The sequence below is a fragment of the Dryobates pubescens genome, chromosome 14 (genome assembly GCF_014839835.1).
Source record: "Dryobates pubescens isolate bDryPub1 chromosome 14, bDryPub1.pri, whole genome shotgun sequence".
Lineage (NCBI taxonomy): Eukaryota > Metazoa > Chordata > Aves > Piciformes > Picidae > Dryobates > Dryobates pubescens.
Genome location: NC_071625.1, coordinates 1,531,779 through 1,546,303, shown reverse-complemented (window position 1 = coordinate 1,546,303; position 14,525 = coordinate 1,531,779).

Below are 14,525 nucleotides of genomic sequence, written 5' to 3'. Positions count from 1 at the left end.
TTATTGTGTAATATTATTTTTTCAAGATCAATTCTTTATCAACTTAAAGCATAAAGAAAATAATGCAGCAGAAGAAATAGATCTCTCTTCCTGGCTTGCATTTGTTTTGCAGCACAGCATATGAAAACTGGGGCAAACATTATTTGTTCCATCTATTCAGTGATTATTTTTATTAACAGACAATTGTTTGCACAGCAGTTGCTTAAAGGCTGCTGATAAACTAGATGTTGGTTCTATGTTATTTTTAATGCTAGACCACAGCTACCTCATCCAGAGTACCCTGCATAATTTCACCACAAAAGAATGAAAGACAGTAGAAGATGGTGCCAGAAATGTCTGGATTAAGGCCATTGTGTTAAAGATATACAGCATAATTCAGAGTCTGCCTGCACTGTGCTGGTATATCTATTAGAATCGGTGTTGCATTCTGGAGGAAATATATCAAATGTATTAAGTGATCATTTACTTCCCTCATATTTTTATTAGAATCATTGTGCAGTCTAGAAGCCAGTCAAGAGTCCCATTATGCTAAGGACTGTATTAAGACAGGATGTGCTGTACATTGTGCAGTGGAAAACAGTCAAAATACAGCTCAGTTAACTGCAAAGGAAGTATCTCTGGAGCCAGTGACAGTGTAGCTGCATCCTTGCAGCTTGTCTTCTGACTGATTTTGTGGAGTATATTAGTTTAAGTGCGGTGCCCCACTGGCTGCTTCTGGGATTCACACATTCATTTCCTCAAGCTGGAGTCTTAAGTCACTGCTCTTTTCCCTTGCTTTACCACCCGAGGGTGTGTTTGCAGACAGTGTGTAAGCTCTTCACCTAGAATCTGAACAGTCATTGGATGCCCTGCAGGAGAAAGGGATTTGTGTACTGCCTACAAAATTTGTTACCTCAGCTACAAGTAATTCATCCCCTTAATCTAATAGTTATTTTTTCTTGTCAGTCATATGAATCTGAACTCTCTCTTACACATACTGGATATTAGGCTTTAAATATTATAACAATTGTTTTATGTTCAAGTGAGTGTTCAGCTTTAATCATGAGTTGTAGTCACAGGCTCTGTAGTTTCTCTGACAATAATCACTTCTGTCATACGCTGCATGAATTACTATTGACTAATTTTGTAGTTTTAGACATTTCTGGAAATGTTGCCCAAGCCTGTTCATTTATTAAAGTACATTGCTGCTGCTGCTGCAAGAACAATTAAACAGAAGGAACTTCAATTTGGAATAAGCCATGTAACAAAGCATGACCTAATTCAAGCCTGCCATTACATCATGTAACATAATGCTTAGGTGAGTACCTACATGGCAACACTACCGCTGTGAAAACTGCTTTTGGTTTTTCCTTACTGGTTACTAAAGCAGCTTAACTCTTTCTGTGCTGATGTGGACCTCAGTGGCAGGCAAGATCAACAGGTATGGTGCTACCCTTCATTCATCTGCCTGCATCCTTAATAACAGGGCCAGAAGTGAAGTGGCATGAAAGCCACTCTGTTACCATGATTTTACTACAGGATTTCCAGTGCACTAGATAAGCATCAGTGGTTTTCTAAAGTGGTTGCATAGTGTCAGAAGAACACAACTATTCAGTGGCTTCGTGGACAGAATGAAGAACTAAACTATTAATAAAATTTTAATTTTAGAGCAGACAGATCCAAAGACCAAGGGGAAAAGAAAGGCAAAAGCCCATCAACATGCCAAAGGAGAGAAAAAGCCAAGACAAAAGCCAACAAACAAAAAAATCTCTTCCATGCTAGCAAGAACATTTCACAAGCAGTTGTCAAAACCTAAGAGGCTAATGAGCTCATGTGGAAGAACCCAGTAAGAAGCCTACTTTTTGTGTGTGTGTGGAATTTTTACATTCAATTTATTTTTTTTTCTTACTGAGAACTTTTGAAGCAAAAAGCTTCTCAGGGTCTATATTTACACTAGTAATATTCTTGATTTTTACTTAGGTTAAATTAGAACCTCCTTCACCTGGCCTGGGCATGCACATCATGTCCCCCCTGGTCATTAAGGCAGAAACAGCAGGAAGCCTGAAGCAGTGAACTACTTCTAAAGTATAACCCAAAACGTTCAAAGAAACAGCAAGAACTCCAGATTTATAGCAGTAGTCTGAAGTAGTGAACTACTTCTAAAATATAACCCAAAGTTGAAAGAAGCAGAATGAACTCCAGAGTTATAGCAGTCATCTTGTTGTGCATGGTGACAGGGCCGGAAGAAGATGTAGCCAAAGCCATGTGTTAATATTTTGCTCAAATAATTTCTTTATCTTGTTGAATGCAGCTAGTAGCCATGGTTCCAGATCATCAGTTTGTACTGGGCACCTCCAAGTGGAGGATTTTTGAGCTGGAGGACAAGTTCTGAGCCAGAGAAGCTCTAGCCCTATAGCACATCCAGGAATGTAAACCAGTGAGTGTCCTTCCCTAATACATGCTAAAACTGATGCCTACGGTTCTCCAGGACCAAGTCTCAAGTGTTTTGTTTTCATTACACAACAGCACTTGGGATGTTGCTGTTTAAAATTCTTAACAGATTTTGTCTTAGCTGTACCTAATGCCATTTCATAGGTGGGTTGCAATTAGGAGATACGAACTTGTAGAAGTGGACATGAGCACTCTACAGTACAGCTGCTAGTTTCAAAGGCAGGAGTCCCTACAGGAGCTAGAGGATTACATTACTTCTGCATTAATCTTTCTTTCTGTTGTCCATCCAGTGGAAACTATCCTTCAAAGTAATAATTAGGCTCTTAAGGCATGACAACTATACTTGGCAAGAGGAACTCCAGTCTTAAATCTGAAAGCACTTACTCTTAGCTGAAGGTCCATGAGAAATGCGAGTCAGATCATCTAACAAGCTGTAGTAAGAACTTAACATAACCCACAGGTTAGCCAAGGTTAGAGAAGAGGGCTTCCAGGAGCTTCTCACAGGATGCTAAATACAGACACAGTAAGTGACAGCTACTGACTTGAGCAAGAGCATTCCAAGGAGTACCACAGTTTTTCACCTAACCTTCTGAACACAATAGTTAATGTCAGAATAATAGCAGACACACACTCACATATATATATATATATATATATATGCACTGTTACAGCTTCCACTCTTATTTAGGTAGCTTAAGATTAATAGTACCTATTCCAAACAGCCATTCTAAGTCTTGCCTTCCCTTGCCCCGGATCACATTTGCAACACTCTCAATAAGACTTTGAATATGACTTGACTTATAAAACTTCTAATGGACAAGCAGCTGAACATGAGTCATCAGTGTGCCTAGGTGGCCAAAAAAGCCAATGGCATCCTGGCTGGGATTAGAAATGCTGTGTTCAGCAGAAGTAGGGGGTAGGGATTGTCTATTTGTACTCAGCTCTGGTGAGGCCACACCTCGAGTCTTGTGTCCAGTTTTGGGCACCTCAATACAAGAGAGGTGTGGAGGTGCTGGAGCCAGTGCAGAGGAAGGCAAGGAAGCTGTGAAGGGCCTGGAGAATAAATTTGATGAAGAGCAACTGAAGGAGCTAGGGATGGTTAGTTTGCAAAAGAGAAGGCTGAGGGGAGACCTTACTGCTCTCTACAGCTACCTGAAAGGACATTGTGGAAAGGTTGGTGCTGGTCTCTTCTCACAGGCAATTAGTGATAGAACAAGAGGGAATGGCCTCAAGATGCAACAGGGCAGGGTTAGACTGAAGGTTAGGGAAACATTTTTCCCAGCAAGAGTGGTCAGGCATTGGAATGAGCTGCCCAGGGAAGTGATGGAGTCCCCAACCCTGGATGTGTTTAAAGGTGGTTTGGATGTGGTGCTTGGGGATATGGTTTAGGGGTGACCCTTGTAGAGTAGGATTCTTGGTTGGACTTGGTCATCCTGAGGGTCTTCTCCAACCTGACTGTTTCTGTGATTCTGTGAACTTGGCAATACAATCATGTGCTCACCCATTTAAGCTATGTCAAAACCCACATGGTAGTATATTAAGACTGCCAGGGATTTGCAAAGCTCTGGAAATTCCCAACATAAGCATGAACTTCAAGAGCTGAAGTTTGCATAAAATACACATGTAAATTAGAACTCAAAGCAGTTAATTTTATAGTTTGTTTCCATATAACAAGGTATCTTATAGATCATTCTAGTCTACTCTGGCAAAATTGCCTAGATTTGAAATCTAAGATACAAACACCTTGAGTTGTAAAAGCAAATCTATATTAAACTGCACAGAGGACAGAGTAAGTGCATTTCAAGACTTTGTTCATATTCCTGAAGATGTACATTCAGGAACAACGTTCAGCAACCTAAATTAAAGTGTCCTGAGTTTGATAATTCAATATTTTAATTAGACCTTGTGGTAGGGTGATATCCTGCAGTGAAGAAAGATGTCCTACATGTTCTTGTAGCATTCCTCCATCTTTTAATTAAAATACAAGAAAATGGAAAAGGAAGATTAAGATTATGACATTCACATTCTGTCACTTACTCTTCAGAGTACATTTTGCATCTAGTCATTAGAGCTGCAGAAGTGAATTAAAGCCTGGGTGCCTAAATCCCATTTGCATTTTTCAGTGCATCTGCTGTGAGTGAGAGTGGGAGAGCCACAACAGTTGCCCTGTAGCCAGAGATCAGTGGGTTACAATTAGCCTGATCATTTGGAGGAGCGTTTCAATATACTGAAAAATACATTTAGGGCTAGACTTCATTGATTTACATTTTAATTCTCCCCTGTGCTAGGCAGTTCTGCACCTCATTTTTCCCTTTCAAGCTTTAGTCCTACTATGTTCTGCTGCTTATTTATTGAAATGATGTTTTCAATCTATTACTGTCAGGCTTGTAGAAGTCTTTGACGCACTCCAAGTGAACAGTAGCACAATAACACAAATATTTTCATGGCAATATCGAGAGATTTTTGAGCTCCAGGGTGTATCATGAGCTCCAGGAATTAGCATTGTTCCTCAAAGTAAATGAAGCTCCACTAATATCTTTTTTTTTTTTTCCCCTCCTGAAATCACACTTGGATCAAGCTCCAAATTTTCTGTTTGCAAAAAGTTCAATCATTTGATGGAGTTTCGCTTGTCTGCAAACAGACAGCTGGCTTTTCTCTCTCTTCCCCACTGGAAAAAAGTGATAACAGCCAATAGACAAAGGCTTTTGTTTGTTTGCTACAAAACAGCTGCTTCTAATCTACCTTGGACTCATACCGGTATTGCAGTATCAAGGAGTATGTAAGCAAACAAACAAGAGGACAATGAGATCCTGAAGGGCAGATTTCCAGCACCAGAAAACCCACTGGTAGTGGATTCAGATGCAATCTGATGCAATAGCAATGTAGTTCACTGCAGTCATTTATTATATTGTCCTTTAGCTCCAAATGTGCAGAATAGTTTTCTACTGAGCCTGCATAATTGCATTGCAGGAGATATCTGGGACTCCTAGAAATGCTGGCAGCTGGGATTATTTTCTTCCGAACTAGAGTGTGGGGCTCTTAAAATTCAGAAGGACATCTTGTTATTTTTCACAGCATTCAAACTTTACTTGTTTATTCATGGCCATCCAGAGCAAAAGGGTAAAGACAAAGGCTCTGTCAGTAAGTAATAAACCCTCCATCACTATCTGCAATCCTTTCCCTGATGACTGGTTAGCATCACGATAACCTAGCTAGCTGGCACTGCAGCACCGGTCTCTCATTTTGCTCCCCTGTGTGCCCTCCTCCCCCTCCTTTATTCATCACAGATCTAGAGCTGGAAAGATAAAAACTTGCAAGAAAGCCAATATTTCCTCACACTTAATCCATGTGTCCAGAGACAGTATACACTTTGGCCATGGTGTTAATCTCTAAATCCCTTAAACAGATAAAGCTTTCTAGAGAAGCTACTGTAGACACCGAGGAGAAGATAAAACTCACTTGGTTGCTCCCTTGGAAGACTTCAGCTTCCCAGCCTGAATGTAGACATAAAAGTGCAGGAACAAATCTCTGTCTTGGTCTGGCAATTTCTTCCTGTAGGAGATAAAACCTGCTGAAAATAGGGGCAGAACTATGAAACTTCATTCCAACAATCTGGGACATCAAGAAACCTATCAAGACAACTTCCAGCTTGGCTGAGGTTTGCAGTGGGCATGCTGGTGTCTCCTAGCCAGGCTCTGTACAGATATGCTGCTTGTTACTCTAACAATGGAAGTGTCCTCGACAAAGAAGACTTGAGAAGACTTGATGGGGTGCTTGGTGCCATGGGTTAGTTGTTTAGGTGGGTTGGATTGGTTGATGGGTTGGACGCGATGATCTTGAAGGTCTCTTCCAACCTGGTTTATTCTATGTACTCTGTGTAAAGGAAAAGCCCCACATATTGCCACAACTTTTCTATGAACTCAAAAGCTCTGCTCGTTAGTTACTACCGTCCTGCTCTCCCTACCAGTAGCATGGAGAAGTGGAACCTATCACAGATATTTCTGTTTTCTGCCTACTTCAACCACCCATTAAACAGACCCAGGCTAAAGTCTGACTTCCAGTACAGAGAGTTCTGCATAGGATAGTCCAGCCTAGCTGTAAGATCTACAAATTGTGACATTTAGGCTTTGCCAGAAAAGAAAAACAGGAAGGTCAAGAATAATACAAGACTGGAGTGCTGCTGACAGGACTTTCATGATATCTAGGACAAACTGGCATTAAATCAAGAGATAAATTTTTGACTCTGCTGCAATTGTCCTCAGTGACCCTGAGGAAAAAAACCCAAACAAACACAAACCAACAAACAGAGCCTTTTGACTTTCTAAGGAAAGAATGAGGTAATGCCCCCTTTACTCACCATTTCCATTTAAACTGGGAAGATGGCAAAGGTGGATGTCTCATTTCATGAATGTACAGCACCCATTGCTCAAAGGATTCTGATTTCAAGTATGCTATAGCATACATAGCACAATGAATTGAAGAACTGCCTCTGTAGAAGACCACTACAGCCATAAAAATGTATACTGGGAAATTCAGCAGGCTCTTTTGTGGTGCAACCCATCAGTAGAAAGCCTGTTTATCTGCTTTCTTGAGAAAAACCAAACCACCAACCAAGCAAACAAAAACTCTCAAACCACAAGGGGAGTGCAAAAGGAAAAGATACAACCACGTTCAAAAACCATCTAGAAGTGGTGCTTGGGGGCATGATTTAGTGGCAATGTTAGGGTAATGGCTGGATTCCATGATCCTGGAGGTCTTTTCCAACCTTAAGGAGTCCATGAAGCCAAGATTCAGAGAGTAAAGAAGCAAGTACCCTTCACCAAGATAGGGTCTGTGACTAATTTTTTCTGTTGCCCTTAAGTTTCATTTCCTGGGAAATGCTCCCTATGTATAGACATGCACTAAACACCTGGAAATCTCAGGTGAGATTCAGGGCTGGGAGTGCAGATCTGCTCGCAAATGGGGTTTTGTTGGAGTTCAAGATTCCCTCCCTCTAAGAAACCCCCAGCCCACATAAGGAATATACAGACATTTTTGACATACATGTAGATAGACATTCATCATTTATATGTCACGAGAAAGAGTACTTTAAACTGCAGTGCATTCAAAAGTGAACACATTTTAGCAATAGATGCTCTGTACGAACCTTCCTCTTCCCGTGCTTGTTCACCACATAGCATCCTTCAGGTGATAAACATATTTACTGCCTCACTGTTCTTCTTGGGGGACTGGCAGACTGTGTTCAAATGTCAAATGGCTTATTTTTAAAACCTGTTGATAATCTTTTCAACAGGCTGCTCATAAGCTATATGTCTGAGGCAGAAATCCCTTGACTAATGACTATAATTAAGCAATGAAGATTATGTCACTCTATCTGGTGATCTGGCAGGTATGGGAATAGGAAGAAACAGAATCTATAAAGATGAAGCAGCCTAGAAGATATGCATCTTCAGGGTATTTACTAATAAAATTACTGAATGGCTTGTAATTAGGTTGTGTAATCTTAGGGAGAGGCGGAGTCTTTTCTAAGGAACTGGAAATGAAAAGATGGACAGATTTTTTTTGTTGTTACATATAAAGAGATAGAAAGCAATTACAATTTGCTAAACGTATCTTGAACTACAGTAAACTTAATTAATAAAGAAGAAAATCTGAATGTATCTACATCACTGAGGACTAACAACAAGTTGAATGTTGCAGATGCAAAAGCATATGACATCTTAGTATTTTAGTGCAGAATTTGATCAGATAGCTATTAGATAGAGCTATAAAATCTTATAATACCTCAGGAGTCACAGAGAGGAACAATTCCACAGTCAGCAGCAAATGTGAGTTTGAGATCCCTTTCCAGTGAGGCAGTGCAATGACACACAGTAAAATCCAAACTAGTCTACATAAATATGGAGAAAGCATTAAAGCCAAACTCAAACAAATAAGAACTGAAAACATCCAAAATACTCTAAATCTCACAGACATTCTCAAGAAAATTTTCCAGCTAGCTTGAATTAGCATGGGTGGAATTCTGCATGAATTTGAAGTCAAGAACACAATACCCATCAACTGTAGGAACCATTTTATTCACCATACATTTCTGCACTACTTCTATCACTGTGGTCTGCAAGTATGTTGCGGGAAAGGGAGATGACTGCCATCTGTCACTTGAGGTCACTCACCTGCTCCCCTGGGGCAGAAGTGAATGTGTTGGGTGGTGTACATTGCTCTGGGGGTGAGATGGAAAAATACCAGCAGGTAACTCAAGTCCTTCGTTACAAAAACACTGCAGTGCACATGGATGCAGGAGCTGAAGCGTAGCTGGAATCAGGCACATGTGCCATGTGACTACTACATGGATTCAGCCACTGTAAGGAGCTCTGTAATGATGCCAAAATACAGAAGCTGCCAGGAAAAAGGAAAAAGTCTGAGCTCATACCCATATCTCTTCTCACCAACTTTACTATATATATGCCTATACCAAGGTCTGAGCAGCACTAGCAGCGAGCAGCTGCAAGGAGAAGGGAATTTACAATCACATTTCACTCACATAGCTTTACCGTGCTAGTCTTTTATCAGCTGGGTTATCTGCCCTGTATTTCATCCTCTCCAAAGTAGCTTAACTTTTAAGAATCCTCCTCTTTGCACGTTTTTAATTCAGAAGAGTAGCTTGTACTGATTATACTACAGGACCTCTGAGTTTTACCACAGGTGGAATGAGTCCCTACATTTATATAGCTTGCTCAGCAAACAGCCTTTTAAGTGTAATTACTGACAATTTTAAAAAGTTAAGTATTGCAGAATTACAAAGAGATTATGCAGTGTCTTAATCAGAAAAATACTGTTGGAAACAAGACCATCATCAAAGTCTGGTAAATTGAAATATGGAAAGCATCTGATAGATAACTAATTTACCATTTGATCTGCTGTCATCATTCTTAAAACAACAACAACAACCAAATCTCAAATGCTGCTGTAGCTGCTCACTGGTAGAAGACAGAACATAGAATTAGAGCAAAATGATGGAAATAATACCAGAAAATGCCCATTTCTTAATTGCAGGAAACTGAAGAGAGCCAGATGAAAAATTCTGGTACCATCTCTTTCTCGTAAATATTCAGCTCAAAAAGTGTGCTTAAGAGATTGTATTTCTAGCTTTGCAGAGCACCATTTTAAACAGATCAGATCAGTCACCTCCTATTTTACGAATCTGAAGACCACTGATAAGAGATCTGACCTAGCATTTCCTCAAATGCTGTTCTTCATTGATCTGATTATAAAGAAAGGGGGGGTGGTTTTTTGTTGGTTTTTTTTTTCCAGTGTAGCAGGCAACATTTTACAGAAGAATTCAAGACTAAACACTCAAGAGTCTCATTAGATGGGGAAACAACAAAACAAAAAAATTAAACAGCAACATATTTTCTTGTTGCAGGTATGAAAAACATCAGCCTCTGTGTCATGCATGCCCTGCAAGAGAACACAAACTCAGCACTACGTGAGAAGTGCTCTCAGCAGTGAGACAGCTACGGAAACTCACCCCAGGACAATTTTCAGCGTGAAGGAACATGTAAGGTTGTGTCCTCCACTCCAATGCATGAGAATATTAAAACCTCAGTTACTATATTAAATAACTAACTGCAGTATCAGAAGCTGAGGGGGAGTAGGGTCAGACTGGATCTTAGGACTAAGTTCTTCAGTATGAGTGTGGTGAGACTGGAATAGGCTGCCCAGGGGGGTTGTGGAAGGAGGTCCCAGTCTGAATCTCACCGGAACAAACAGCTTGGGAAATGTGAGGAAGAGAACTACCTACTGCTATTTGGTCTTAGCACGTCCACACAAGCAGGATGCTGGGTAGACTTATTTGAAAATAAAACTAAAATTTGCTCAAGAAAGACCTTATTGTTAAAATCAGTGTCCCCCACCAGCCAGTAATTGGTAATTGGGCACAGCTCTGAATAGCGGCAAAGGACTCAAGTCAGAAAGGAACAAGATAAAGCTTTGATCATGATAGAGAGGTTGCTAAAAAAATCCTTTCAAGCCCATTCTGGAACACTGCACAACTTATTTCTTCTCTAGCTTTATCCCCAGTGCTCACTGCCACCGTACTCAGGAGGTTCCTTTCTTACTGCCAGCATGTGAAAAGCACAAACAGAGAGAGTCTGCCTTCCTACAGCAGATTCATTTCATGCTCATTTAGGTTTCAAAGTAAAGCCCAAAACCAGATGATGGGGGAAAATCGCCCCTAACAAATGGGAAATTGATGAAAAATAAATGGGTGGAGGTGTAAGAGGCATGCTTGTCTCTTACCAAGGGTTAGTTATCTTTGAATCAGTGTGGAAGGCATATCCTGGTCTTGACTGTTTTCAAAGGAGAGGTATCCAAAGGCCTGTGTTAGCACAGAAGAATGAAGAGTCAGGAGAGATTCCAGCTAAGCAGTGGCTGGACTATCAACTTGCTTCCTCCAACCTACAAACCACCCAAGTTGTCCCTCTTCAATGTCATTATGCAAAAGCGTAACACTTGTCTTCTGTACCACCCCAATACACAATCAGCCTGGAGAACCCGAAGATGCTACGGACATGCACGTGCATATGCCTTTGTGACAAAGCCCAGCACTCAGAGTACAGCACTAAAGAAGTTTTACTATTCAACAAGCCCATGTTGCCTTGTCCTTCATTCTGAAATGGAGCAAACTGTCATGCAACACTCCACAGTGTCTCCTGAACAGACAGGGATTTAAAGGCAACAAAAGATCTCCCTCATACAGATGTGGACGCTAAACAACTTCGCCAGCTGTAGTGAAATTACTCCCTGTAGCTTAGGGAAGTTCATATTCTGAAGTGTTTGAATATGTGGAAGTGTCTCCAATCTTGAGAGAGTTTATCAGTAATAGAAAACTATTTGTATTAAGTGTTGTTAATTTGTTGACATAAGAGTACATTTCATTAATGAAAGAGTTCCTTTTGTTTAGGAGCAGTTACATTTTGAGTTAGGGGCACTAGGTAAACAAAGTGCATGTGCAAACTAAATACAAGTAACATTTGCACTGTGAATTATTTTATTTCCCCTTTTGTTGGAAACTTTCCCTTCTTCCCTGCTAGTCACCATAACTCTTTTCCCTGTAATGCTCTGTTAGCTTTAATAGGTACAGCACAGTAGCCAGTGCTGGCTTTCACTTACTGTAGCTGAATGTTAAGCAGCATTGCAAAATGTTAAGTTGCAAGATAACTGACTGGTTTTCTTAAGACTTTTTAGGGAGATGGAGAATTGACAATGCTTCTCACCTCCCTCTTCACACTTCAATAGCAAAATGCTAATTTATTATTAACATTGTCACAGCTGTCTCGCATTCCATTTTCTCCATTTCACAATTCAGACAGGAACATATGCACTGGCACTGTGTGGTGTTGATGGAACAGCAGCTGGGATTCCTTTCAGCAGAGATTCTGCTCACCAAATTTCATCCAAGGGAGGGAAAAAACTTGGAGTATTTAGGGCATAAACCACATATGTTGGAATTGCAAAGCTTTCTCATATGATCTTGTTGATAAGATCCTGATGCTTCATGGCTAAGTTTCCAACTACAGATATTTATCACCTGACTGCTGAAAAACAAAACACAACTTTTCAGGCTCACAGGATGCTACGGATTGGAAGGGACCTCTAGAGATGATTGAGTCCAACCTCCCTGCCAGAGCAGGACCACAGAATCCAGCACAGGTCACACAGGAATGCACCCAGACAGGGCTTGCAAGTCTCCAGAGGAGACTCCACAACCTCTCTGGGCAGCCTGCTCCAGTGTTCTGTCACCTTTACAGTAAAGAAATTCTTCTTCATGTTGAGGTAGAACTTCTTGTGCTGAAGTTTCCACCCATTACCCCTTGTCCTATCACAGGGCACAAGTGAGCAGAGGCTGTCCCTGTCCCTTCCTTCCTGACCCCCAGCCCTCAGATATTGATAGACATTTGTCAGATCCCTCTTCAGTCTTGTCCTCTCCAGGCTAAACAGCCTCAGGTCTCTCAGCCTCTCCTCATAAGGCACATGTTCCAGTCCCTTAATCAAGACTTAATTAAGACTTAATCCCTGAATTAAGACTTCAGTTCTTTTGACACTGACGGTGCCAATATGTACTGACAGGGTGTGTTTATACTGTTGGACTCATTTGCTCACATGAGTCCTACTCTGTGGTCATCCATACTGCCTACCTGTTGGTATGGCTATGAAGAATAGCTTGGGGGCAGCCAAGTAATTTTGCAGTACCTGCAGATGGTCATAGCACATCACTGGATTCTGGTTTGCCTGCCTGCTGCCCCCCACCCCAGATATTCTGCCCTCTCCTCACTGTGCACCACCAGGCACAGTTGCTGTGCCTGATGCTGTGACACACACTGCTGGATGGAGTAGCTCTCACCTCCTTATGTCTGCTGTAACACCAGCAAAGGTGATGAGCATGAGCACTATTTTCCCACAAGCAATGGTTTGTCACAATGAGTCTGTCCCAGGTACACACAGATGGGGAGCCATTTCACTTTGAAATAAAATACCACACTTGTTCCCCTGAAACAAGTCTTCAGTCTGGAGCAGCACAGGAGATGTACCCTTTCTACCAAGAGCTGGACAAGATCCTTTACAAAGTGGCTATGACTCAGCCAGCTCACCCTTCCTGTCTAGAGGAGTTTCCAAGTCACAGCAGACAGACTATTTTGTCCCAAGCCCACTCAATGGCCACGGCAGCAACACCTTCCCTCCTCTTCAGAACAAGTCAAAGGTAAGATGCCCAACCCAGCCACCTCTGTGGCATTGCTCTGTGGGTGTGCTGCTGTAGCTACGCGTGCTGGTGGGGAGAAAAGCAAGCCCAAATGGAAGACAACCACAGAATGGCTGAAGGCTTTAGCCATATCCTTCTTAAACTGTTAAGTGCTTGCAGAACTTTAAAAACCAAACCAAACCACAAAAAAACCTTAGGACTGCTGCAAAGTCAAATAACTTCAATGTAAGGTGCCAAAATGCATTTGGTTCTGCTGTCTCTGTAGTCAAAACCAGCCAACCAAAAGCTGATGCATAATGATAGTTGCTCTTGATGTAGAGCTGTGAGTGGTCAGCTACACAGTCCTAGCAGCAGCTGGTGGTGTCTTGTTACCCAGTGGCAGTTCCACACAGGGTCAGCTTTCAAGAACCACTGCCTGGGCAAGGTAGACAAGAGCAGGTTACCAGGTGACATAATCTGCAGCAGTTCCCTTTGGTACTGAGGAAAAGGTATGATGCCTTCCAGTACTTGGTCTCATGTGACTTGCTGTGAGCCACAACAGGCAGCACAGTCATGCAGTTGATTAATAGTCTGGTGAAGGGCCAGAGAATGTGATCTGTGGTGACAGTGGGCTGTGAAGAAGGCTGGGATGCCAGTAAGGCATCTGGGTTGGCCTGCAAGACTTCAAGGTTTGTAAGAGACACAGGAGCATCTCAGTGTGCCCAAGCTAGTGTGACCAGCATAGAAGCTGAGATACTATAATTAAGTGCATGACAAAGATGAAAAGTAAAACTAGACAATTAGTATTACCAGCAAAGATATAGCTCCCACACTTGTACTTAAGCTTCGGGCTGCATGCATAGTGGTCCCACTGTCTGCAAAAGCCACTGGCTGTTTAATTTGTCTGAACACAGACTCCTCAAGGTTTCTAGATGGTGGGCAAAAAGTAAGTAGCATCCACACGCACAAATGCTTTCTCTTACACATACAAGAGCTACAGGCTGAATGTTTTAATAGGCTTTAACAGCCTTGTTTATAACATCACACTTCCTCAGAATACAATAGGTAATTTCACTGGGATTCAGACTTTCCTGGTGCAAAGAAACATTTAATTGCTCACACGTGTTTTTATGGTTCTGTTTTTAACTGGCAACTCCATTAATGTCAGAGTGCTATAAAGACATTACAAGAAATCATTAGTCATTAAAATGTTCAATGACAATTTGCTGAAGCCTAAATGGAAGTTTTCAAATTGTTTTTTTACAGTCTCAAACTGCTGCAGGTTACAAGACTATTTCAGCGAGTTTAAAAATATTAGTTCTATTACAAAGGAATAAATGTGATTTGATGACTTGCA